Source organism: Podarcis pityusensis (assembly GCF_964106645.2).
Source record: "Podarcis pityusensis genome assembly, chromosome: 10".
Lineage (NCBI taxonomy): Eukaryota > Metazoa > Chordata > Lepidosauria > Squamata > Lacertidae > Podarcis > Podarcis pityusensis.
In genome coordinates, this window is record NC_138035.1 from 31,260,764 (window position 1) to 31,286,419 (window position 25,656).

The 25,656-nt window shown below is 44.3% G+C and overlaps 1 protein-coding gene across 2 annotated transcripts in view; it reads left to right on the forward strand.

The window, feature by feature from the left end:
* Positions 1-25,656, forward strand: part of CACNA1I (calcium voltage-gated channel subunit alpha1 I) — a 376,571-nt gene that overhangs the window by 1,438 nt on the left and 349,477 nt on the right. For both annotated transcript variants that reach the window (XM_080971347.1, XM_080971348.1), the window contains exon 2: positions 938-1,023. The gene's annotated coding sequence lies outside the window, so the exon portion shown is untranslated. The remainder of the gene's footprint in view (positions 1-937; positions 1,024-25,656) is intronic.

The following is a 25,656-nucleotide window of genomic DNA, read 5'->3' on the forward strand; positions in this document are numbered from 1 at the left end:
GCTCTCTGTTCTTTAATTCTAAAAGTATTCCACCACCACCACCTGCCAACTCAAGTCATTATTTTACCCCAGGCCTTGGCTTGTAGTTAGCATTTTAGTAAAAAAAAAAAAAAAAAAAAAAGCAAAGTAGGCCCTGCAAAAGTGGTGTCTGTCAGCTTCTGCTGTATGGTTTTTCAGAGATCTGTGATTAAGCAAATGGGTTTTAGGGCCCAATCTTCTACTGAAGATTTGGGCCCCATCCATAACTCATCTTAGTATGGATTATGAGCCCCTTGCGCCTCCTTTAATTCCCCCTCATCCATACAGCATTGTCTTCCACCTACCATTGTCACACGCTTTCTCCTCCCTACACCTGGAGATTCCTATGCAATCAATGTAATTCTCCTAACTGGATTTTGAAAGTACAGAGAATCTCTGGATTTAGGGAGGAAAGTCTGTGGAACTGCAGTAGTTGGAGGAGAGCACTGCATGCACAAGGGGGAAACAAACTGTGAGGTGTAAACGATGGTGCTCAGAATTCTTTGAGTGCTTTGAATGTGTTTTAAAGGTACAATGTATGCAAGCTTACAGGGAGGAAGAACGTTTTACATAAAAAGGGAGCACATTGTACAGAACAACTTAGTCTTACAGGGTACAGAGAACCTGAGAACAGCGCCAGCCCATCCATGAGACAGGGAAGCAGCTGCCTCAGGTGGTGGAAGTGCAAGAGCATTCTGGCGCATGGCATTGGCATTGCCACTCATCTTCCCTACCCCTGGGGCGGAGAAGATGATTGTCAAAGCCTTGTGGAACGCTCCCCTGCTTGCTGAGGTCAGCTGGGCGGTGGTGGTTCTGGCATGCAGCAGAAGGGTGGGATGGGGGACTGGGGTACAGGGAGAGGCACATTCCTGTTTCTCCTCATGTAGCTTGATAACATTACCAATATTTATTTGCTTAGAACCCTAACAGGACTTGGGATTCCAGACATAAATACCAAACTCCACTCCATCAGCTGGGGATGCCTGCACAGAACAACCCACAGAGGTAAGCCTGGGAGAAGGGAACACATGCTGTAGCAGTCTACAGTTGATTAATTGTCTCCCAACTCTTCCTCTCACTGCCCTCCCTTTACTGAATGTGAATTTGTATTACTGTATTCAGTTTGCTGAGCAATCTAATGAATGTGGATGGAAACAGGTTGAACTGGAAATGCGCCATACATTTAAAGCATGTTTCTGCCTTTCCAAGAATCATGGGAACTATAGTTTGTTGAGGGTTCTGGGAATTGTAGCTCTGTGAGGGGCAAAGTACAGTTCTCAGGATTATTGGGAGGGGGAATGTGCTCTAAATCAGGGGTCAGCAAACTTTTTCAGCAGGGGACCGGTCCACTGTGCCTCAGACCTTGTGGGGGCCGAACTATAGTTTTTGGGGGGGAAATGAACAAATTCCTATGCCCCACAAATAACCCAGAGATGCATTTTAAATAAAAGCACACATTCTACTCATGTAAAAACACCAGGCAGGCCCCACAAATAACCCAGAGATGCATTTTAGGTAAAAGGACACATTCTGCTCATGTAAAACCACGCTGATTCCCGGACCATCCACAGGCTGGATTTAGAAGGCGATTGGGCCGCATCTGGCCCATGGGCCTGCTCTAAATGTATGATTTTTATGCAGCCTCACGGGGGGCTAATTTTGCTGGTAGAGGCTTCTGAGGTTTTTTCCTTCACCCTCTGCCTTAGTGGAAAGAAGTGGGGAGTCTTCTGTTATTTGGTCTAGAAAGGAGATGACTAAAAATGGTGTGCTAGTGCCTTCACCACTAGCCTCTTTCACGAAGCTAGTCACAATTTCCCCCCACTTCATTTCTTGTGTGTGTGTTCATGACTGGGATTTATAGTATGTATATATAAGTGTGTGTGCGCGCGCGCTACTTCTCTTGCATATTTGGCCACATGAAATATCCTTTGAAAATCTATAAATGAGAAACAGGCATGTATTATTACTGTATCAGCGCAGCTCTAGATCTTCACTTTTTCATAGACTTAAAAAAAAAAATCAATCCTGGAAAAGCACGACAGAACTTTGCTGGAAATAACTTACCAGGCAGGGATCAATGATAATTTATTGCATCCAAGTTGCAACTGGGCAGCATTTCTTGGACAAGGATTGCTGACACCCCCTCCTTTCGGCTCCTGCTCCTCTTTTTCTATTCTGATCTCACAGCCTACTTGGCATGTGCAGCACAGCGTAGCACTTGCAACAAATTGGTGACTTTGGTAGCCCTTGTCCTTGTAATGCTAATGCTGGCACTATTAAGAGATTTTCTCATTACATTTTCTGTTCCTCAAGGAATCAAATTTATCTCGGCCTTGCCCGTGCCAGACAATATCGTTTTGTGCCAGTTCTTTAAAGGGTTTATTGACCAAAGGCTTTGAATTAATCTTGCTAGATATTTTATTATTCCTTTAAATACTAGCGAGGATGTATTTTATACTGAGCAGTGTGCTTTTCAGCTGTTGTGTTGTTTTATCTGAATCAGCAGTTTAAGAAAATACCACTGCTCAAATTAGTTTCAGTAGCTGAGCTCTTGGAAAGGCTCCTCTCTGCTTTTTCGCTTTAAAGTCTTCCTCCTCTGTTCTGTGCAAATGGTTTGAGGCTTCGTTATAGTCTCTTAAATCTCTCCATTCAAGATTTATTACCCTTAAATGAAGTGTACAATAAGGATTGATTCACTTGACCCTGAAAGAAGGATTGATACGGGCTATACTGAAGTGTGATATGTTTGGAGTTGGGTGTGCAATGAAACTGCCATTGGATGTCTTTATGTGATGGAGATAACATTTTTTCAGAGTAAGCTGACTTCCTGATGTGCCAGTACTGATCTTAGAGGCTTTCGCAGTGACTTTTCAAAGTGCCACCTGTCGTGGAAAAATTATGATTTGTGCACATAGTGAATCAATCACATGATGAGATGTCCAAACCTAGCCCACTTCTACCCCACTGTATGGAAAGGTGGGATATAAATAATAAAATCATAGAATTGGAAGGGACCACCAGGGTCATCTAGTCCAGTCCTCTGCAATACAGGAATCCTTTTGCCCATGTGGAGCTTGAACCCACCACCTTGAGATTAAGAGTCTCGTGCTCTACCAAATGAGCTATCCCAGTTCTCAGTGTTTTAAATAAATCATCATGAATAGGTTTGTATTTAACAACTTGCATGCTGGCTGCGGATGAGAGGAAACCCCTTCCTCTGCAGCCAAGTCAGAAACCAAGTGGGCTGGCAGAGGGCAGATCTGCCATCTTGCTCAGTCGCCTTTCATAGGATTCCTTGTCACCAATGGCGGCCAGGTGAGCTGTTAAACATGAGAGTCTTGACCACCTCTGTGTGATGTCTGTTTCAAAAATGTATACAGTGCCTATCTGTCCATTAGGCCCTTTAAGCTGATTTAGGAACAGTACAAAACTTTCTGGCATCTTTTTTTTTGTTCTGATATATTTCACAGGGAGTTGAATTACCCAGTTCACTGAGAGCCTTCCAATTCTGATTCCTTAAATTAATATATATATATGGATGAATAGAAATTGATGAAAAATGTGGGATATAAATGCAGCAAATTTATTAATTAATTTAAAGCCTGTCTACCTTAGATGGCAAAGATGAATACTGAAAGAGAGGATAGAGATTGACAAAGGAATAGTGAAGAGTAACAAGTTATTTTCCTTGCCAGGCCGATGTTCGCACTGGCATTTTGGTGAAAGGAGGGAAGTCCAGTTTAGACCAGAAAGCTGTTAGCCTTGTACAGAACACCTTGATTCAAATTCCATGTGCTGGATGGCCTTTCTAAGGGCTGAACTATAGGTCACTTTTGCTGGCATACTTGGTGTGTTTTTCCCGGCATGCTTGATTTTTTGACATGCTCCCTATTCAACTTGCCTCTTTTCCCTGCCCCCTGCTTTGCCATGCTGGCTATTAAAAAAGAAAAGAAAAGAAGTCAGAGGAAACTATGCCTAAGTGCTCATTAGCAGCTTAAAATGCAGTAAGTCAACTCCCCACTGCTTTTCAGGTCACATTTTTATGTTGCTGCGCACACTGGAGAGGAGGTGGGGATGTCTTCACCTGATGCACATTACCTGATTTGTTTCCCTGTGCCTGCAACACCCCCAAATCCTATTGAATGAAGCTGTCACCTGCACATGTGCTGCTGCCATCTGTGCATGCTCAACAGATGCCTCAGCTCAACTGTAGTTTACATTTTCAAATCAGATGGAATTTGGTTTGCGGGAAAACACATCAGACAGCAGCATTTCTCAAGAAACTACAGGATAGGTAAGGGACTGTGGCTAACGTCACACATACTCAGTTTCAAATGCCAGCGGTGAAATAATAATAATAATAATAATAATAATAAATTTTATTTATATCCCGCCCTCCCCAGCCGAAGCCGGGCTCAGGGCGGCTAACAACAATCAAATAATCAAAAAATCAAATAATCACACAATCTAAAAATATTTCATTATAAAAATTAATTAAATCAAATTGATGGCAACCAATTAAGCAAAGTTCTGTGCAGGTTGCCAGAGGAGGGAGTCAGGCTGCGCCCTGATCAAAGGCCTGGCGGAACAACTCTGTCTTGCAGGCCCTGCGGAAAGATGTCAAGTCCCGCAGGGCCCTAGTCTCTTGTGACAGAGCATTCCACCAGATTGGAGCCGCAGCCGAGAAGGCCCTGGCTCTAGTTGAGGCCAGCCTAACCTCTCTGAGGCCTGGGACCTTGAGGATGTTATTATTTGCAGACCGTAAAGCACACTGGATATGTGCCCAGCCCAGCCTATGTGACAATTGTTGCCTATTGTTTGGTTCTGAGACAGTAAAGAATTCCTGAGACCGACTGCAGACAGGTTTGTTTTTTAGGATGAGTGAGATAAGGATGGTAAAGCACCTGATGCAGAAAAGGCGGGGGGGGGGGGGAATGTGAGAATGGGTTTTGAGGAAGGCTTGAAAGATGAGGGGCAAATAACATTTTGCAGACTTATGAGTGGGAGCTTGTCTTCGGCCAGTGAAGTGGCGCTGAAAGGCAGTGGGGCTATAGGTGGAAGCAGCTGCAAACATTTGCAGAGCTTTATGGGGGTTTCCAGGAGGGCCCCTTAATATCCCAGAAGTGCTGTGCAGTTCTCTCTGACGAAGTTCTGCACATAGGCTGGGCTGGGCACACTCCGTATCCAGTGTGCTTTCACACACACTATGTGTATGGGCACACACACAGTGCTGGCATTTCTGTTTTATTTTCCTTCCACATAGTAGGCTCTGGAAGCTCTTTGAGAACTCTCCTTCAATATATCCATTCCTTTCCCTTTGAACTTCTGTGCCCAATTTATTGCCATTTAATCTGACAAATTTATATACAACTTAATTGACAACTCCCCTCCCTGCAGTTGGTTTACTTAAAACAATGTCAAAGATGCAGTAAAATCAAACATTAAAAACAACTTGGCATTAAATTTATCAAAACATAAACAAAACCAGCAGGTATAAAACAGTCACATAATAAAACTATATGCTAAAATTGTGTTTTAAAACTGTATGTCTGGGTAGGTGTGCCTAAACAAAAATGGCACATGCCAAAAACAATGCAGTATAGTGAATGGGCTTGTCTCATAATAATAGGCAGAGATTTCCAAAGAGTAGTTGGTGCTGCCACACTGAAGGATCAATCCCTTGCAAATGCGGGACAGACAGGATATTGAAGAGTGCCTTTTGCACAGCAGTTTACTGTGGATTCAGTTTTGTTCACAGAACTGAAAGAGGAGAACAGGACTGAGGCCAAGGCTGTGTACACATTACCAGCTTAAAACACAGCGACGTTGTTCTTTTTCTCAATTTCAATTGAAGCTGGTTTGCGGGGTGTTAAGTTGTAGGCGAACATATCAGACGACACAGCGATTCTTCAACAGCACTTGTTTATTCAGAGGCCAGAATAGAACTGAACTGAAGAGCTCAGTCAGCCTGCTTATATAGAGCTCCAGAACAACGTAACTGTTGCAACTTTCTAAAACTATCCAATCACTGAACGTCACTTTCAATCCTTCATTTGCATAACTATCTACAGTATCCCCCTGCTGGCCCAGGGTGAGAACTTCAGCACATAACACCAGGGAATGCATCAAAATGCAGCATTTCCTACGAAGTGACATGATAGGTACAGGATCAATATGGATTGTGGCTAACGTTGTATGCACACTTCTTCCCAAACCAGTGGTGGAAGCGCACTGGAGGAGCACACTGTGTTTGTGCACAGGCCTCAAAGTTTGTACAGGAGTTTGTACACAGCCTTAAAGTTGCTATTACCTCCCGAGAATGACCTCTAAGAGCTGGATTAGAGATCCAGGTTGTTCGCCTGTTTATCATCTTACTGTATGTCTTGATGGGGTATTCATTATTTATAAACCAAGAGGAAGAGAGATAAAAAATTTACAAGGGAGAGATGAACCAAATATTGGAAATAAGAGCAGTCAGGGTTTGGGTTCTTCCCCCACTTTGATAGTCAGAAATAACTACATGCTCAATGAATTCAAGACCAAAATTCAAGGAACTGCCTTCCATTTGCTTGCATTCAGTCAGCCATAAAGGCAAGGGAGGAAAACATCATTTTTCAAAGCGATGTCACCAGTTAAAAGCCAAAAGTGTTTACACCACACGCCTGCAGAACAGCCAGCCAGTGATCCATATCTCTTTGTAGGTAAAGCGACTGCCGAGTAAATTGCCTCAGGTTGGCAAATACAGATAAATATGAAGAACGATGGAGCTGGATGTTGACACATAATGCAGTGCTATTCCAGTGGAAATGTATAATACTGTAACTAATGGAACAGTACAGATTCAACAGTAAATCACATTTTGTATTCAGGCTACGTAGGACCTCTGTGAGAAGAACGAAGGAACTAATTAGTTCAATTTGTATTTTAAAAAGGTAAATGCAAATTAGTTTTTAAAACCTTGCTAATGAGGACATTTTTAATGGATTAAAATGGGAGTGGGGGAATCTTAACTCTGGGCGCTTCCACTAAGCAGTTTATTTTGGACTCGGTTGCTGCTCATGCATACAAGTTTTGCACAGTTTCCTCACAATGACATCCTTATCAAAATACTATCCCATATCCCACTTGCTTTAATCCAGATTTGCCTTTTCCACTAATAAGTAAAACAACAACAACAACCAAAGGAACAACCAGTTCAGATTAAATGGGGAGGGGTGGAGAGAAATGTGGGATGGCATTTTGATGAGAACAAGATTGCGTGGGTGCTGCAAAAACCTGCATGCAGGAGGAACTATTGAGGGAGTTGGAGTTGGGTATGTTTAGACTGAGGGGTGTCAGGGTAGGCAACTTCAAATATCTGAAGGGCATGGAAGATGGAGCAAGCTTGTTTTCCGCTGCTCAGGAGGGCAGGAGCTGAACTAATTAATTCAAATTGGTCTTAGAAGCACCATTAACCTTGACAGGCTAAACATTAGGAAGAACTTTCTGACAGTAAGAACTGTTCTGGCATGGCCAGAAAAGAGACCCACAGGCTAGAAATTCCCTATCCCAGTCATAATATAAATGATAAAATACAGGGTGTTTTCAACATTCATTGTGCCCATGGAATCAATAGCCTGGGACAGGGGATGAGGTAGCTGTCATGGTGTGCCATCCCTATTGACTGGTTGTGAGAAGGTAGGCAGGTGGGGGACTGGCTAAGGTTGGTTGGGCAGTGCCCCCTTAGCCCGAGTGGACTTGAATTGTGGCTGGAATTACTTTAGATGGCTAGAATTACTTGAGATAAATAATGCACTTCAAATGTCCTTTAAAGGGAAAGTGTGTATGCAGCCCTAGAAAGCCATCACAGCAGCCAGAAACTGTCTGGAGGAACAGAATGCAGGGGGAGTGGAAGGGAATTTTTGGAAGCCTATCAGCTGCGATGAAATTCTCCCACTGTTAAGTTTATGGTGCATAAAATATACTGCTCCCCCCATATACTTTGGTTTTAATATGAGAACAATGATTTATGGGATAGCTCAGTTGGTAGAGCCTGAGACTCTTAATTTCAGGCTCGTGGGTTTGAGCTTCATGTTGGGCAAAAGATTCCTGCATTGCAGGGGGCTGGACTAGATGACTCTTGGTGTCCCTTCCAACTCTGCAATTCCACAGTTCACTATAAGAACAGTAAAAGAGCGCACATCAAAGGGCTTGTGCACACTTGCCTTTCCTTCGTGCTTCCCAGGCACTGTCTGGGCTTAAAAGCTCTGTGTCCAAGCACAGGTCCCCCCCCCCCGAGCTTTTCTTGTGAAAACCTGCTCTTTTAAAGCTGAATCAGAGTAAATGGCAATTGGTGGAAAACCAGCTGCTGAGTTCTTTTGCTTGCACTTATTTCACACACACACTGTGGCCCAAACAGCAGTGCTCACAGGGGGATGATGTCAAAGGATGTGGCGGGGAGGTTAGAGGAGCTTCCAGGCTGGGGGCAGTGTCCCTCCTTCCCTGCTCTTTTCCATCATCTTCTGCAGCCCAGGAGAAGGGAGTTTTCTGTTTGTTTGCTTCTCCCCACCAGTGACAGCAAAGTGGCCTTTTCAGAAGTGTGCTTAATGTCAGGTGGTGCAGGGCCCATCAGAGGATGCACAGAATTACTTTGGTCCTTGTTGCAATTGCTTCCTTTCATCACAAGGTGTCGCCATTCCATGACAGACAGAATGTTTTGCAGTTAGCCTCTTGGAAGGCTAAGGAGGAGGCTGCTGAAGGATCGCTGTGACCCGCAATGTGTGTGTGTGTGTGTGCGTGTGCCAGAGTGTCTGTTGGGGGTAATACCTTTCTCTGGCTTGTTGATGAGCACAGTGACCTATTTCTTTTAACAACATGCGAAATGCATTTAAATAATAAAAAAGGAAAAAATGTTCATACAATAAACCATGCTGAATACAGTTAGTATAATAGCATAACACATATGCAAAGGTATATTTATATACCTTTGCATATGGGTTATGCTATTATACTAACGCGGGTGTTATGCTATTATACTAACGCGGGACACGGGTGGCACTGTGGGTAAAACCTCAGTGCCTAGGACTTGCCGATCGTATGGTCGGCGGTTCGAATCCCTGCGGCGGGGTGAGCTCCTGTCGTTCGGTCCCAGCTCCTGCCCACCTAGCAGTTTGAAAGCACCCCTAAGTGCAAGTAGATAAATAGGTACCGCTTTATAGTCGGAAGGTAAACAGCGTTTCCGTGTGCTGCGCTGATGCTGGCTCACCAGAGCAGCTTTGTCACGCTGGCCACGTGACCCGGAGGTGTCTTCGGACAGCGCCGGCTCCCGGCCTCTTAAGTGAGATGAGCGCACAACCCTAGAGTCGGTCATGACTGGCCCGTACGGGCAGGGGTACCTTTACCTTTACATACATATATATATATATATATGCGTGCAATAGCATTGTAAGGTTGGTCACTAATGTTCCCCTATTACAAAGATCTCTTAAGCGGTTTAAAAATACACTAACAAAGAGTTCAAAACTCCTATTGTTCTAGGCGCATTTTGCGACAGGGAATTTCATTAATGCAAGCAGTTTCTGAGCTCTGGGCACAGTATTGCACCTAAAATTTCAGATTAAAACTGCCACTGCTGAAAGAAAAGGAGGACCCTTTTCTACCTCCCCACTTCCAGCCACTCTCTGAAGGCTGGAGAAGGGACTCTCATAAGAATATTAGGGGGGGCGGGCAAGAGAAGCATGGCTTTTTTTTTGCAGTCTTCAGAGGAGGACAAGACCATGTGAAAAATGAACATAAGATTTTAGCTGCAGTTCATTCATTTTCAGCTTTGTATTCTGGTTATAAAAAAGTGCGCCTAGACACTCCATAGCCTAGGTTTAAGGTGCCATTCAGCTCCTAGCTTTCATATCTCAGCTTCTAACAGCACACTAACAATGTATTTTTAACAAAATAATAAAAAATCAAACAACGTTCAATAAAATCACCTTAAAAACTGGATAAGAGTAAGAAAAACACAACCGAATATTACAAATAAACTAAGCTCAATTGAAGACTTGCCCCTTGCATCTTTTAAAACTTGCATGGGGGTGGGGGGGATTTCAAAGTGGGCAACTTGTTACGCATGAGTGAGAAGTACACCTGCTGAAATTTATTCTTGCACACAAGTCTCAAAGTATAGAAGCTGTCTTCTCCTTTGCACTTTATCAAACTGTGTTTTTGATCAATAACGCTTCTGTAAATGCCACAGAACACTGAGTGGGAGCCTCTCATGTTCCTCCAAACTAACCTTTGTCCCAGTTTGTAAGGCATCTTGCACAGACTTTTTCAAAGCAGTGATCCTTCTGTAATGACCATTATGTCAGTCCTAGCAGAGTCATTAGGTGTTGCTTGCAGATTGCACTCCTTCCCCTTTTTGATATATGGCTCAGTCTGACATGATGCACTCGCATTTTTTTTGCCATTTCAGCTGCCGTCTAAGGGCTTTTCTGCATGATCAATTGAATGAGCTCTTGGAATACTTTCCCCTTCCACCTCCAGTAATGTTTTTTTTTTTAATGGGTTTTGCAAAATGAACTTTATCACTTTTTATATTTTATAAACAAAAACAAACTACAAAAGAACCCTACCCCCAACCATATTCAAATGCAGAAAGTCTTTGTTGAAATGTCCATGTCATAAAAGTGTAATCTTGTCTAAATTGTTGAGATGCCATGTGCCTCAGGAAGGCCACATTTATTCTTCTTCTTCTTCTTTGTATAGGTAGGGAGCCTAGCAGGTTGTTGGTTGAGATGTAGAGTCTGAAATCCCACCATATGCAATTGTGTTCTTCATCTTGCTACATGGGCATCTCTGCTAACATGGTCCCTCTCACTCTCCTATTTCAACTATGAATGAACCCCATTCATAAATGAAATAAGGCTGACTTCACTGATAATGTTTTATTTTACCTTATTTGCTTCTGCACATTCATTAAGCCTGTACACTCATAGCAAACATGCTCTCCAAGTGTTGGTTCATATCCAAGCTGGCAGGATCCACACACAGAAGAGGGAGGTTTGCAGAAGTACTGAAGACAATGAGAGAAACCTGTAAGGATGATTCCACCCCATTTCTGCCCCCCCCCCAAAAAACAGCCCAATAGGGATTGATCATGCTTAGTGGCTACAGAGTGGTGAGTTTCTGGAGTGGAGACCAGAAGTCAATATGAGAGGACTGGAATGGTGAATCTTGAAAGGAGGATGGCTGGCTAGCTGGAATGCTGAAGAGCAGCACTCAATATTGCAGCACGTCCACACCATAGATAAGCATATTTGCTTCCCCCAAAGACTCTTGGGAACAGTAATTGCAGAGCACTTGCAGAGCTATAATTCCCAGCACCCATAACAAGATCTCCAGGATTCTTTGGAAGAACCTTGTGCTTTAAATGTATGGTGTGGGTGCGACCCCCGGTTCCACCAGGCCACAGGCAAAGGAGAGAGATGGGACTGCAAGACCTCTCCATCTACTCTGCTGAAAGACCAACAGCTTTGGGGGGCTTCCTTTCCTTGAACTCCTTCAGTCGCAGTTGGCCATTGCAAGAATTCTTGTAAAGTAAAAAAATAGTGCCTAAGCTTGCTCCCCCCCTCTTTCCCAATACCTTTTTCTGTTGTGTTGTGTCTTTTAGTATGTAAGACCAAAGGCAGGGACTGTCTATGAACATTTTAAAGCTATTCTGAGAACTCTTTTTGGTGCTGATAATGCCAAGGTTGCAGGTTCAATCCCCGTATGGGACAGCTGCATATTCCTGCATTTCAGGGGGTTCGACTTCATGATCCTCAGAGTCCCTTCCAGCTCTACGATTCTATGACTCTATGAAGAACAGGGAAAAAAGTGTTGTTGTTTTTTTAAAACCATTATGTTTGCAGGGACCATGTGTTTATTTCAAACAACTGTTCATTTTAGTGCTGGGCTGAATATTCCACCCCACCTTTGCCTGATGGGTGGGCTGTTTCATGATTTTCGGGGATGGAGGGATTTGAAGTATGTTGGGCTTACCTTATATACAAGACGGCGAAGGGATTTCTGTCTCTCTTTTAAAATGACCAGTCTTGCCGCTACTTGAAGCAGTGGCTCTGCTGATCTGCCTGCCTTTCTGGGGCAGGGGGCTCCTGGGATTGAAGCTGGCTGTCTCATGATGTAGTGTCATTCCCAGGGGGAGTCTGTCTGAGGGACATGCCTGCATCACCTTCAAGTGGTAGCAAGCCATTTTTTTTTTTTTAAAAGCCAGAGGCGGGGGGAATCAGGGCACTTGTATTTTTAAAAAGAAGAAAATTATTCAAATTTTCTCACCAATGCAAAATATGAACCCGATCTTTCTTTGAGGGAGGTATTTCACCTGGAGGTGTGCCATGATGTGCACAAACTGCTGTGCATCCCCACAACCGCACTCTGCAGTCCCAGACGCTGGTTTGCTCTCCTGGCCTCAAGCACAACTTTTACCTTCCCTGCATCCAAAATAGTTCTCTCTTAACCTGATGCTTACAGTGGCACCAGGTATGGCCTCAGGCCCTGTACAACCATGAATAACGAATAGTGGGCAGTGCCATTAGCTCTGTCAGAATCCACACAGCAGCACGAGAAAGCTTTACTTTGGCAGTCGTACAAGTGGGGCAACCTTGTAATGCTGGAAAATCAGATATGTCTCATCTGATCAGGAGTCTAGGAAAACAAATTGTGCCGCACCGCAGAGGGGAAGCGCAGGTGCTGTTGTCAGCCGGATCAGGAGAACGTGAGCAGCTCCAGGACTCAAGAAGGCCCTGATTCCTCTCTGTTGTGGTTTCTGCTTCAATTTGGGGTGTGTGTGTTGGGGTGTGTGTGAAGGAGGAGCATGGCGTCTCCCAGGTTGCTGTGCTCATGCTTGGCAGTGTGCTCCATGTTGCCTGTGGCTGCCCTGCTGCATTGCTGAAACGAGAGCCAAGCAGTAAACGTGACGCTCTCTGTCTCTATTAGCAAACAAACAGTGTGCGATTAGAGGGATCAAGCACACAGGCCCATGCACCCATTTGTATTCCATCTCACACACAAGCACAGAAGGGCAGCTGTCCAATTAAATGGACAAAAATGCCAGTTATGGGTCCAGCTGTGTGGGGGCAGACAATATATATCTCACTCCTACAGAACTGCTTTTTCTCTCACAGTCGGCAGCTCGGCAGCATCTCTCCCTGCCTCACTCAAACCCAAAGCGAAGGCAGCAAAACTCAGGAAACTTGCACAACTTGTGTGGGCAAGCCTTTGTGAATGTGCAGTCTGCAAGTACAACCTCCACTTAGTGAACTCTGTGGTATCTGTTCTATAGGTCCGTTGTCCCTCCTGATGTAGCTCCAAGTGCAAAGGGCTCTGTGTTTTAATTTTGCTAGGGGACTGGAAATTTCCTAGGCCACTTGGATATATGTGATCATACGGCAGCCCAGCCTCTTGGCCTCAGAGGCTTCCTACATGAAGGGCGGGATGGGGAAGTGGTAAAGATTACAATTTTCCAAACCTTGATTCACAGACCAGTAGGTCTGGTGAAACATTAGTTTCTCTTTGGGCTTTTGCCTGTAGGCATGTGCAATGCTATTGTCTAGAATAGTCTCTCCTTATCTGTCATCCACACCAGCCCTATTGCCTCCGTTAAATTCCCCATCAAAAATCCTAGTTAGCCTGAGAAACCTATCTGGCAATGGGAGACTACAACTCCCATTAGTGCTGGGTATCAGTCAACCTTCCCCACTCTTGCTGTTTCCTGACATCCCAGGAAAGGCAGATTTCTCTCCTCATTTCTTATATAGGGGGGAAAGGGGATCTCTATCAAGGGCTTCTATAATACAAACGGCTGCATCAAAAATACACTGATATTTCACTCTTTGGCTGAGCCCCATCTCAGACTGTATGAACAGTAGACAGGAAGGCAGAACCGACAGATGGAAGGCAACTCAGCCTTCTCTGGGGACTCTAACATGGGGCTTTCTCAGGCATAAGCTTCTGCAACTGCCACCCATTCCAAAAGGGGAAGGTGTCCTCAAAGACATCTGCTCTCTCCACGTTCCAGGACTGTGGCTATCATTTCTGCTTTGCCAGGCAAAGGGGGCGGTGGGTGGGTGGGGGGAGGGTCTGGCTACGACTGTGTTGGATAAAATGCCAAGGTGTATTAACCTCCCCTCCATCACAGGGCCATGCAATTAATATTTGATGCTGGCAAATGAAGGAGGGCAGAGGAGTTAAATGGGGTCAGCTGCGTGGAATGGAGGAAGGGGTTCTTTCCCGAGGAGGCCCAATTGGGAGCGCAAACACTTAACCAAAAGGGAACTTCCAGCTACCTAAAGCTCTCCCCCTCTAAATAATCAGTGCTGCTATGGAAACGGCCCTAAACGGCCTACATGATTCTGTTACTGATGGAAGTGTAGTGGGGACTGGGCATCCGTGGGGCTAAGTTACCATAACAGCACAAAGGACTTTCTTGTTTTTTACAATCCATATTTTGCAATGCCACATTACAGCATCAGAGCAAGCTCTGCTAGTTTCAAATGATTTGCCCATATTATCCCAAGATTTTCAATTTCCCCCCCGTGTTAAATGTTGCTCTCCAGTGGCTGGGAATGAATGGGCAATGTGGGTGATGGTGGCACCAACATGAGGAAATGATACTGTGAATAGGGAAAAGAAATTATAAAGAGAACTGCCTTGAAATCTGTGGGTATAGGGTGGTATACAAATTTAATAAATAATAACTACCATCATACTTTCTGACCCTTAAAATAATTGTGCATTTTTAGCAGATGCCGCCTTTTTGAACATTGCAGCTTTGTACAATGCAGCCACGAGTCAGATTTGCATTTCTTCCTAAAAATCCATTGGCTCCACTTTAGTGGCTTCCTTCAATAATGTTCCACAATCTGGAGCCACCACTGAGAAGTCCCCTTATCCCGATCTTCCCTGAATTCCACCATAAGCAGGATTGTTGCAACTGCCCTAAATGGAATGAATGGGAAGGGATGCTTCCAGATGAGTTTCTCATGCTTATTGCTGGGTACTTCCTTGATAAATCAGAAGTGCAGGAAGAAAACCTTGAAGAAAGAAGGTATTTTGTGAGACAGGATTTCCACCCTTATGCTGCTTTCCCTTGAATGGGAAATGATGAAGGAATTCCCCAGGGAGCCATGACAGTCAGATATGCAACTGGTTGCAAATAAATAGCTCTTCTTGTTGGCCGCTGGTGACAGAGTCCCAGTGTTGGGTAATACTAACCAAACATCTGTCCCTGTGGCCTCCTGCACTAGCCTTACTTTCTATCTCATTCCAGGTTCTGGAGCACGATAAGCATCATTTTCTGTTTCTGGGTGGGATTCAGTCACAAACCGACAAATTCAGGTTGCACAATCAAAAGTTGTGTGGTGTCATTGTGTAACATACCACTTCTCCCTCCCTCCCTCAAAATCAGACTTTTTTTACAATAAGAAAAGCGATGGTCAAATGCATTGGGATGTGTGGGCTATAACAGTTGAGTAACATCGTATAAGCTCCCCACAAGCAAATCAGAATGGATGCTCAATAAATAGCCAACATCATCTAATCTCCCCCATCATTTGTGCAAACAAATGGAGATGAAATCTCCACACTAGGTGGCTATGTAGCCACTGCTGATTGTATGGGTGAATATGCCTACGAGGACCCCATGTCTGAGAGCTGCAACACCACAGCTAAAATATGAGAATATAAGTGAAGTCTTTACTTTGTATACTCAGGCACCACTAATCCAGGAGTATGGATGGGAGGGCCAGAGCAGTGCTGCTACTTAGCAAGAAGCTGGAGCGTGGTGGGGAGACACTGACAGCAACAAGCTGCTACTAGTAGAACCACAGCTGAAAAGCTTCTTGGAATAATTTATATAGGCAGAAGGGGGGAGATGGGGATGGTGCAGATCCAGATGGAAGCAAATCACCCATCTGTTGAGATTGTGGATCTGTTCAGCATACAAATGCAAGCCGTTCCTTGTTGCCCCCTGAGAGAGAGAGCTCAAATTCCATATGCAGAGGTAGAAGTCGGATCTAATCTTAATATTATTATTTTGTGTGTGTGTGTGTGTGTGTGTGTGTGTGTGGAGCCTGTGGCCCTCCGGATGTTGTTGAACTCCCAACTGGAAACTGGAAGCTTCTTTCCTAAAATCGAGTACCTCTTAGTTCCCACTTGGTTCCATATTCAGGTATTTGGGTTCTGTCTTTGTTTGGTGGGAATTGTAGTCCAGCAGCATCTGAGAGCCACAGGTTCCCTATGTTGGTTGGCAGGGGGAAAAGGTATATGGAAAGGAGAATTCCTGGATGCCAAGATCAAGGTTTGGGGTAAGTAGCCAACGGTGGGAGAACTCCAGCAGAGATTTAAAATCACTTAATATGCAGCAGAGCATGGAAATATAAGTTGTTAGACCTTTAAAACATGCCCTTCTAACTTCCTTCCAAAGTTCCCCTCTTCCCCTAGCATAGAAAAAGGCCACACATTTGGTAAGTTACAAATTGGTTTACTTACAAACTCTTCAAAGGTCAAGTTCATGTGCTTTTCCATACACCTGTCAGAAAACACATGCAGTAAAATCTCAGTTCCTAAACCCCACTCCAGTCTTAGTCAACACAGGTGGAGCTAATTTTGCTATTTCTGACTTAGGGGTGTCCCTCTGCTTGCTTTTGTGCCATTTCCAGCAAAGCCAGTATGCAGATATGCAAGTTCATTCCTGTGCTAACCTGCCATACTGACATCAGCAAACTAATATACCAAGTTCAGAAGAACAATGTATGGATCCTGTTTAATATATGTCCTGTGACTATGACTGTATTTAGGACTTAAGTAATATCTTAAGGCTCTTCTACCCCACCTGTTAGTAATACATTTGGTGGAATCTAGACATTTTTTTAAAAAGCATTTTTCACAGCATTTTTTATATAAGTTTTGAAAAATATGTTGAATTTGCCATAAGCCCACCTTCGTCATCTAGGGTCACAGTTGTATAACGCAATTAAAATGCACTTTAAATGTTATATTTGCAGCAGTCTAGCTGAGTCCTTGCTCCACTTCCTCATAGGTGGTTCTTTTCAGGCCTTCCCTTCCTGATCATGTTCTTGCTAATGTCATCCATGGTTAAGTGATTTCCACCCCCCACCCTTTCTCATCCCATCAGCAGATGCTCCTCTGCATGCAAACCCTAATCTGCTGATTAATGTTTTTTTGCCGCACTCTATGCTGAAAGAGCTTTCATTAGGCAGTGTGCACCCTTACGGCGTTTGCCCCCAGATCCCTGCCTTCTGCTGAAACCTAGGCCTTCAGCTTAGTACAGGCCATAAATACAAGCATGAAGAATTATGTACCTGCAGAATTTCCCCATAGAAACCAGCCTGTCTTCAGTGCCAGTGCCAGGCTATTTTGCAGCCTATGCAAGGCTAACTACGCCCCACCCCCTCGCCCAAAAATTTGCTAACTTCGATTTTCAAAAACAGATGTCTTGTTGAAAAAATGAAAAGCACAAAAACAGAAACTGTTAAATTCATTTAAAATCGCACAAATAAGTAATAGCATCATAGAATCATAGGAGTTGGAAGAGACTCTGAGGGTTGTCTACTCTAACCCCTGCAATGCAGCTTCCAGGGATCGAACCTGCAACCTTGGCATTATCAGCATCACGCTCTAACCAACTGGATGCAACAATCTTTGATTACCTTTCTCAAATGCAGAAGATGTTTTAATACATAAATTATTTTGAATAATCTTGTGAATTGTGATGTTGAAATTTAAAAGTTTCAGTTTCGGGCACATCAAAATCTCACTTTGCATCTCTTTTTCTATGTAAATTTTTGTCATCAGTACCTTCAGGTCAAGTGCTGATACTTGGGCATGTTCAATTAATACAGTGGTACCTCAGGTTACAGACACTTCAGGTTACAGACTCTGCTAACCCAGAAATAGTACCTCGGGTTAAGAACTTTGCTTCAGGATGAGAACAGAAATCGTGCAGCGGCGGTGGGAGGCCCCATTAGCTAAAGTGGTACCTCAGGTTAAGAACAGTTTCAGGTTAAGAACGGACCTCCAGAACGAATTAAGTTCTTAACCCGAGGTACCACTGTATAGTTCCTGAGCCAGCTAGTCTCTTCTGCAACATGGTTCAGTTTATGAAAGTTTTTTTTATAAGTTTGAGCTTTGAGAAACCACATTCACCACTTGCCACTGATACAGGAAGTATCAGAAGGATCCTTAGAGCAACAGAAACATTAGGCACTTTATCCAGGCGTTTTTGTTGTAGTATGAAGAGTTTGATTTGTGGCAGCAAAAACAAAAAATCACAACTTTTGAGATTGAATATATCAACCATGGATGGCACACATCTTCATCGTTTGCTCTCCTCTTGCAGTATATAGGAGAAAATCTTCAGTTTTTTCTCTTTGGGAAAATCATGTGATACAACCTGCATGTCATATATAAGTTGTCTCAAATTATCATGGCAATATTTAGGCCAATTAGCAGGATCACTGTAATTGAAGTTAGGCACAAGACCATCTCCTTGCAGACTTTGCAGCACTCTCACTGTTCTTGACATCCTATTTTTCCGCTGTGTGTTTTCCAAAAATATCTCCAATTTGTGAAACCTCTGTCTTGGAGTTTATATCATTTGTAGTAGAAGCACCACATTCCGCTCCCTTAGTGCTGGTTTCAACAAGAGTATAGTCATAGTCATATTCTTGTTCTCCGATTGCTTTCTTTGTACAACGGTATTTCAGGAGAAACTTCTCTTCGCTTTGCTTGCTCCTTAGCTTTTTCTCCTTTTCGTTTGTGGTACTGAGCTACTTATGGTCTTTTTTTTATATATCAGTTATAGCTCACTAGAAAAATGAATACATTTTCTAAATAAGATTAAGATGTGAAGATAAGATTTAAAATTAAGTGATATACACATAACCTACAATTCTAATGTATGAATTACTTCAAAAATGATAAAATACTTCAAAATATAAAAATAAAATAAATTTAAGATATAACCAAAACTATTCTGTTTAAAAATATGTCCCTCAGAAGACAGTCCTGTCCCCCTCAGAGGTCTGCACTAGCACTGCTTGTCTCCTGTTACTAATGTATTTAAATAATGTTGTTTTTAGCAATATGCTCCTCAAATCCTTTTTTAGCATCCCTTATTGCCCACTTGCATTTCTTTTGCCAATATTTGTATCCCTTTTCATTCTCCTCATTTGGACGGGACTCATGTTTTGAAGTACACCTTCTTGCTGGTAGTAGCTTCTTTGACTCCACTAGTTAACCACGCTGGCAATCTCTTGGCCCTGCTGATGCCTTTCCTGATCTGAGTTATATACTACTCAGTTTCAAATATTCTGCTTTTAAACAACTCCCATGCATTTGGAGTGATTTGACCCTCCTGACTTGGGCTCTCAACTTCCTTTTTAACAAAAAACCCTTATTTTTGGGGGTGGGGAAGTTTCCTTTTTCATTATATAATATTGATTTATTAATGAAGTTTCTTCTTCCAAAGTCCAATGTGACCATGCTGGATTTTCTTGGAAACTGGCCATTTACCTGCACATTTAATTTAATAGCACCAGTGTTTTTTTCTAAAAACAAAAATAAAACACCTTTATGGGTACTCTCATTTTGACTCAAGAAAACCACCATTTTATAGTTCAAATCGGGAAAAATAAACACAGTAAATGGACAAAAGTACAAAGATTCCCAAAATATTTAGGGGTATGCGTATGCACATGCGTCCCCCCAGAAAAAAAGTACTGAATAGCACTAGGGTCACTGCTCCCTTATTCTGCATGGCTGTGTTCCGTGAGAGAAGCTACCAGATTATCTGACAATGGGCTACCACGTACTTTCCCCTTTAAATCCTTCCCTCCCCCTTTCTCTGGCTCCTAATCTGCTGTTTCCATGTGCCCATTAAACACTGCCTGCTTCTTTTCAAACACTGCCAGCCTCTGGTTCTTACCTCTCAAGGGAACGGTTAAGCAGTTCATTATCACTTCCCTATTAATGTGGGCTTTTCACAGGCTTCCCAGCAAGGTGCAGCCAACCCCCTGCATTCAGGAACCACCCCTCTCTTTTGCTTCTTGGGACCCCTTACTCGCAAGATGGGGGGTTTCATGCTGGGCTGCATTTTAGCCCAGTCAAAGCCTTGGATGGGCTCCAACCAACATGACTTTTTGGGCCATTCCCCCTTTAGCTCGGAAGCTCCCCCCTCCTTCTTGGACTCTTTCTCCCTCTCCCCCCTTCTGGTTTCCTGCTCAGGCGTCATGTCACTTTCAAATTGAAAAGCCAAATGGAATTTCCAGGCGGTTTGCAGCTTTTATGATTCACTTGTTTGCTTTTCTCCCCCTTTTATTTTTAATTTATTTCTCTCTCCATCCACACCCTCTCTCTTCCTATTCACTCTTAGCAGCTGCCTGCTTTGAATTTGGTTTGCACCGAGGGCAGGAGAAAGTCATTTTCTGCCTTTCAAAAAAAAAATATCTTTTTTAATACAGAATGGATTTGAGGGGTGGCGGTGGTGGAATAGATGCAGGATCAAATGAAGATGTCTTAGAAGTTTTTTTTTTTTTTTTAAATGTTACCTCTTTTGCCCTTTCTAAATATCTGCCCATCTGCTGAAAATGTGTGACAGTTATTCAACAACATGTCTCTCTGATCTAAGAAACTGAAGGGGAAATAATTACCCATTTGCTGTGAATTAGATATTAGATAATGCCTAGGAAGGGGAGGGGAGACAGGAGAATTCTCTGGAAGTTTATACTTAATTACCAGAGATCAGTAGTGCCGTGCAGTAATTTTAGACTCGGGACTTGATGGTCTAATGGGTGCACTCCCCATTTAGATCATAATCTGTGTTACTTCACTTACTTCAAATGGTTTTATAGGAGGTCCCATTTTGGATTACAATGTGTATTAAGATCCCTGCTGCCTTTGGGAACCCCACTTTTCAGTTGGCCAGGTGGAGCCCCTGACATCTGCTCCATATTCCTGCCCCAAATGGCACCACTGTCAGAGATGCCCAACACACATCTCCTTTGTGAATATTTCTTTCAGAGTACACTTGGTTGAGGTCCATGGGACATGTTGTTTCCCACCCTTGGTTGCTCTGAAGCATTGCTATAGCACAGAGGTTTTCAGGATGTTCAATTCCAGGGAAGGTGCCCTACGTGAATTTGCTTGCTGAGGAACCCTCTTCATTTGCAACAGATAATAGGATGTGTTTATTTATTGCATTTATATCTCAGATTTTTCTTCAGGGAGGCCTCTAAAGTTCTCCCCTCCTCATTTTATCCTCACAGCAACCCTGTGAGGTAGGTTGGGCAGCGACTGGCCCAAGGTCTCCCAGTGGGCTTCCTGGCCCAGTGGAGATTTGAACCCCGGTCTCCCAAGCCCTAGTCCGACACTCTAACCGCTGCACCACACTGGCTTTCAATGGAGCTAAATGTTCTCAATGGGTTATTTATTTCTTTAGGAAATGTGTGAGCTTCACCAACTCAAAATTGCCAGGATACGATTATTTGTGCTGTCCACACATGGACGGCTGCCAGATCTGTGGGGCTTCCCTGTTGCTCAGCGTGGACTATGAAAACAGATCACTAAGTGCTTCCTTTGAGTGGGATTCAGTCAAAGGTTGCAGAATGATAGCTGACTGGGAGGTCTTGCACAACAAACCACTTCTCCAAAAGCTCAGGCTTTTTTTGATGAGGAAAGTGATAGGAAAATGCATTGGAAAGTGTGGGATAACACATCACCATAATAATAATAAAAATAATAATGCTTTTATTATTTATACCCCACCCAGCTGGCTGGATTGCCCCAGATGGTGGTTAACAGTGTATATAAAAGCATAATAAAACATCGAACGTTAAAGGCTTCTCAATACAGGGCTGCCTTCAGATGTCTTCTAAAAGTTGTATAGTTGTTTATCTCCTTGACATCTGATGGGAGGGCATTCCACAGGGAGGGAGCCACTCCCAAGAATCCCCTCTGCCTGGTTCCCTGTAACTTCACTTCTCACAGTGAGGGAACCTCCAGAAGGCCCTCAGGAGCTGGACCTAATGCCATCTAGTCTGTTGGAAGATTCAGGACAGATAAAAGGAAGTACTTCTTCACACAGCACTTTTGTGAAGCTATGGAAATCACTCTCACAGGAGACAGTGCTGGCCCCCAACTTGGATGGCTTAAAAAAAGGCTACCAGCCACAATGGCTGTACTCTGCCCCCACAGTCAGAGGCAGTAGCACTTCTGAATACTAGTTGCTGGAAACCACCAGGGGGTGGTGGGTGGCGGATATTGCTCTTGTGCTCAGGTTCTGCTTGGGGGTTTCCCACAATGTCTGGTTGGCCACTGTGAGAACAGGATTCTGGACTAGATGGGCCAGTGGCCTGATCCAGCAGTGCTCTTCTTGTGTTCTTATTATCCAATCTCCCCGCAAACAGATCAGAATGAACACTCATTAAATAGCCAGTATTGTCTGATTTTCCTGCAAATGAATCACGATGAATGCTCAGTAAACCAGTTGTCTGGATGTGCCCCGTGTACAAGCTGTCTTTTAGGGCTGCTTTTCTGCTATTACAGTGGTACCTCGGGTTAAGTACTTAATTCATTCCGGAGGTCTGTTCTTAACCTGAAACTGTTCTTAACCTGAAGCACCACTTTAGCTAATGGGGTCTCCTGCTGCTGCCGCGCCGCCAGAGCACGATTTCTGTTCTCATCCTGAAGCAAAGTTCTTAACCTGAGGCACTATTTCTGGGTTAGCGGAGTCTGTAACCTGAAGCATATGTAACCCGAGGTACCACTGTACTGTTCTTGGCAGCAAGAAACCCCTAAAAAAACACCCCAAACCCAGTGGTTCTCTGGCGCACAGTTTGGAACTCACTGATTTAGTGCATCCATTCCCCATGGATATTGGACACGCCCTGCCAGAACCAATGCTTCCCTTGCTTACTGATGGAGCTGCACACAGAGACCAAGCTGGGACAAGTAGCAAAGGCTGCGCCTTTTGCTTGAAATTCTGTTGTAAGCCCACACAGACCCTTCCTATAGTATAACTTTTCTTCCAAATTCTCTCTCTTTCTCCCTCCCTCTGTCTGTACTATGTTGCACAGCACCATTGTGTTACGTGCCACGGGGCGTGCATGTGTGTTTATTACCTCTTAGAGAGGAGGAAGCATTTGTCTCAACATTCTAATTGTGTCCCATTAAAATGCAAATTTTGGTTTATGGCTTGAAATCGTCAGTAACGTTGCCATGGCAACAGGGGTTTGAGGGTGGGGAATTGGAAGAGGTGGGCCTGGTGCATCTTTTCACAGAATCTCTGCAGAACAACTCCTTGAAATCCCCAGTACTTTGAAATAAAATGAAATAAAGTACAGGAGGCCCAGCCCAAATCAATACTTGCTAGGAAGCCGAGGGTTACTCCCAGTGCCGTTGCAGGACAGTCCTTTGACTGATCTTTTTCTGTTGGCTATAGCCATCAAGAACTAGCAGTGGATTCTTCAGGAGGAAGCCCATCATTTCATTCCTACTAGCTGTTCTATGAAACTGAATGTTGGTATGAGATCTTTAAATATAGCCAGTTTATATCTGTGGTGGCTAACCTGTTGTGCTGGCTCTAACTGGATGAAGACATTGAACTCTGAGTACAGTTTCTGCCAAGATTTTTAATGTTCAGATGAGTGCAATGCCTGGGCAACGTACAGGTCAAAGGCACAGCAGGTGCTGCACATGGCTAAGCAAGCTAAGATGCTGATCCAAGAAGCAACACACCCTCTTGAGTCCCGCTATATGGGAATGGGGTGGGCATAACTTCAGCGCGGGAAATGGGCAAACGACAGGGCCTGATGAGAAATGGTTGAGGGAGTTGGAAATGATTAGCCTGGAGACTGAGAGGTGATATGATATCTGAAGGGCTGTCACATGGAAGATGGAGTAAGCTTGTAAATTAAAATTAAGGAGATTCCAACTAAACATTAGGAAGAACTTTCCGATGGCAAGAGCTGTTCAACAATGGAATGGACATGGAAGGTAGTCGACTCTTCTTCATTGGAGATTTTTAAACAGAGGTTGGATTCCAGGGATTCTTTAGGTGTGATTCCTGTGTTGCAGAGGGTTGGACTAGATGGCCCTTGGGATTTCTTCCAGCTGTACAGTTCTATGATTCTATGAACTTTTGATGGGCTGGACCTGAGTTGTCTGTTTTTACTTGCACTGGTTTCTCTGTGACCTAGGTGATGGAGGAGGTGACAGCTGCTGCTCCAAACCAGACTGAGCACCTGACTGCTCCTGAGAGGTTGGGATGGGAATGGGCTTCTGTGCTGCTGGATGTGGTGCCAGGATGGGAGGCCAAATGGGCACAGAAGCTGAGGGTGCAGTGGGTGCAGCATGCCTGGATGATGTAGGAGAGGGTGAAGTGGAGCACTGGGAGGCTGTGCTGCTGAGACTCTCCCTGGGATCCGACTCCTTACCTGTAACTCCTTCCCCCTCTCAAGGTCCTGAAACAGCCCATTCCCAGGGTCATCAACAAGTGGCTCCTCTGACTCCCCCTGTCCCGATCGGAACAGCCACTCCTTGATGTCTCTTCAGGACTCACAACACCTACAGACCTCCAGATGTTGCTGGACTACAGCTCCCACTATTGACCTGATGTCATGAACTGACAGGGCAATGGGGAAGAGGAAGAGGAATAAGAAGAAGAGGATCCCTTGCGACAGGTGCAGCTGGTACTGGGACACACCAGGGCAAGCAAGGGATGGGGAAGGACGTACTCACAGAGTGACGGAGGATAGCGAGGAGATGGGGGTCAGTGCACAGGAACCAGAGCAGAGTGTAGGGAACAGCAGGGTGTGCTGTAGGAGGCTGAGGCAGGCAAGGGCCCACAACCCAGCAACCAGGTGGGACTTGCTAGCTCTGGGAAGAGGTGTGTGATTCCTCAGCTGGAGTAGGCTCAGAACAGGTGAGGGTCACATACCTCGTCAAGCCCAGGTGCTGCAATCAGCATGCAAAGTGCAAAAAGGAAGCAGAGCCGAGGGGCTGTGTCTGCTCAACTGCCCATGTTGGTGGGCCTTGACTTGGATGCTCCTGGAACTCTATGGGACTGTGCTTTGGGTTTGACTCTGGACTGTATCCTGACTGCTGAACCTCAGACTTGACTACTTGGATTGACCCTGGAATGTGTTCCCCGACCTTTGGACTTTGCTTGTGTAGATTGGCCCTCGGACTCTGAACTTTGAACTTGGCCTACTGACTTGCTGTCAGGTGGGCCAGGAGTTCAGGGCACCTAATCATTGGCCATGCTGGTTCACCCTGATGGAGGCTGTAGTCCAACAACATCTGGAGGGTCACATGTTAGCCACTGCTAGTGAATACCCTGAATCTTTCAGCATGCCCGCCAGAGAGGGAAACAGAAAAGATGGCTAGCAATTGTTGAACGGTCTGTTACATCCGTGTGCTTGCCACTAGATTCTCCACTCAGTGATCTCCTGCTGCAGAGTCCCACAGGTAAGCAGCACGAATTGCTTCAAAGGGGGTCCTAGTCTATTATCACAAGCCATGATGCTGCAGGAGTCTTGCAGGTTGCAATAGGGTCAGATGGTGGGAGCAATGGGAATGTTTCCACCATTC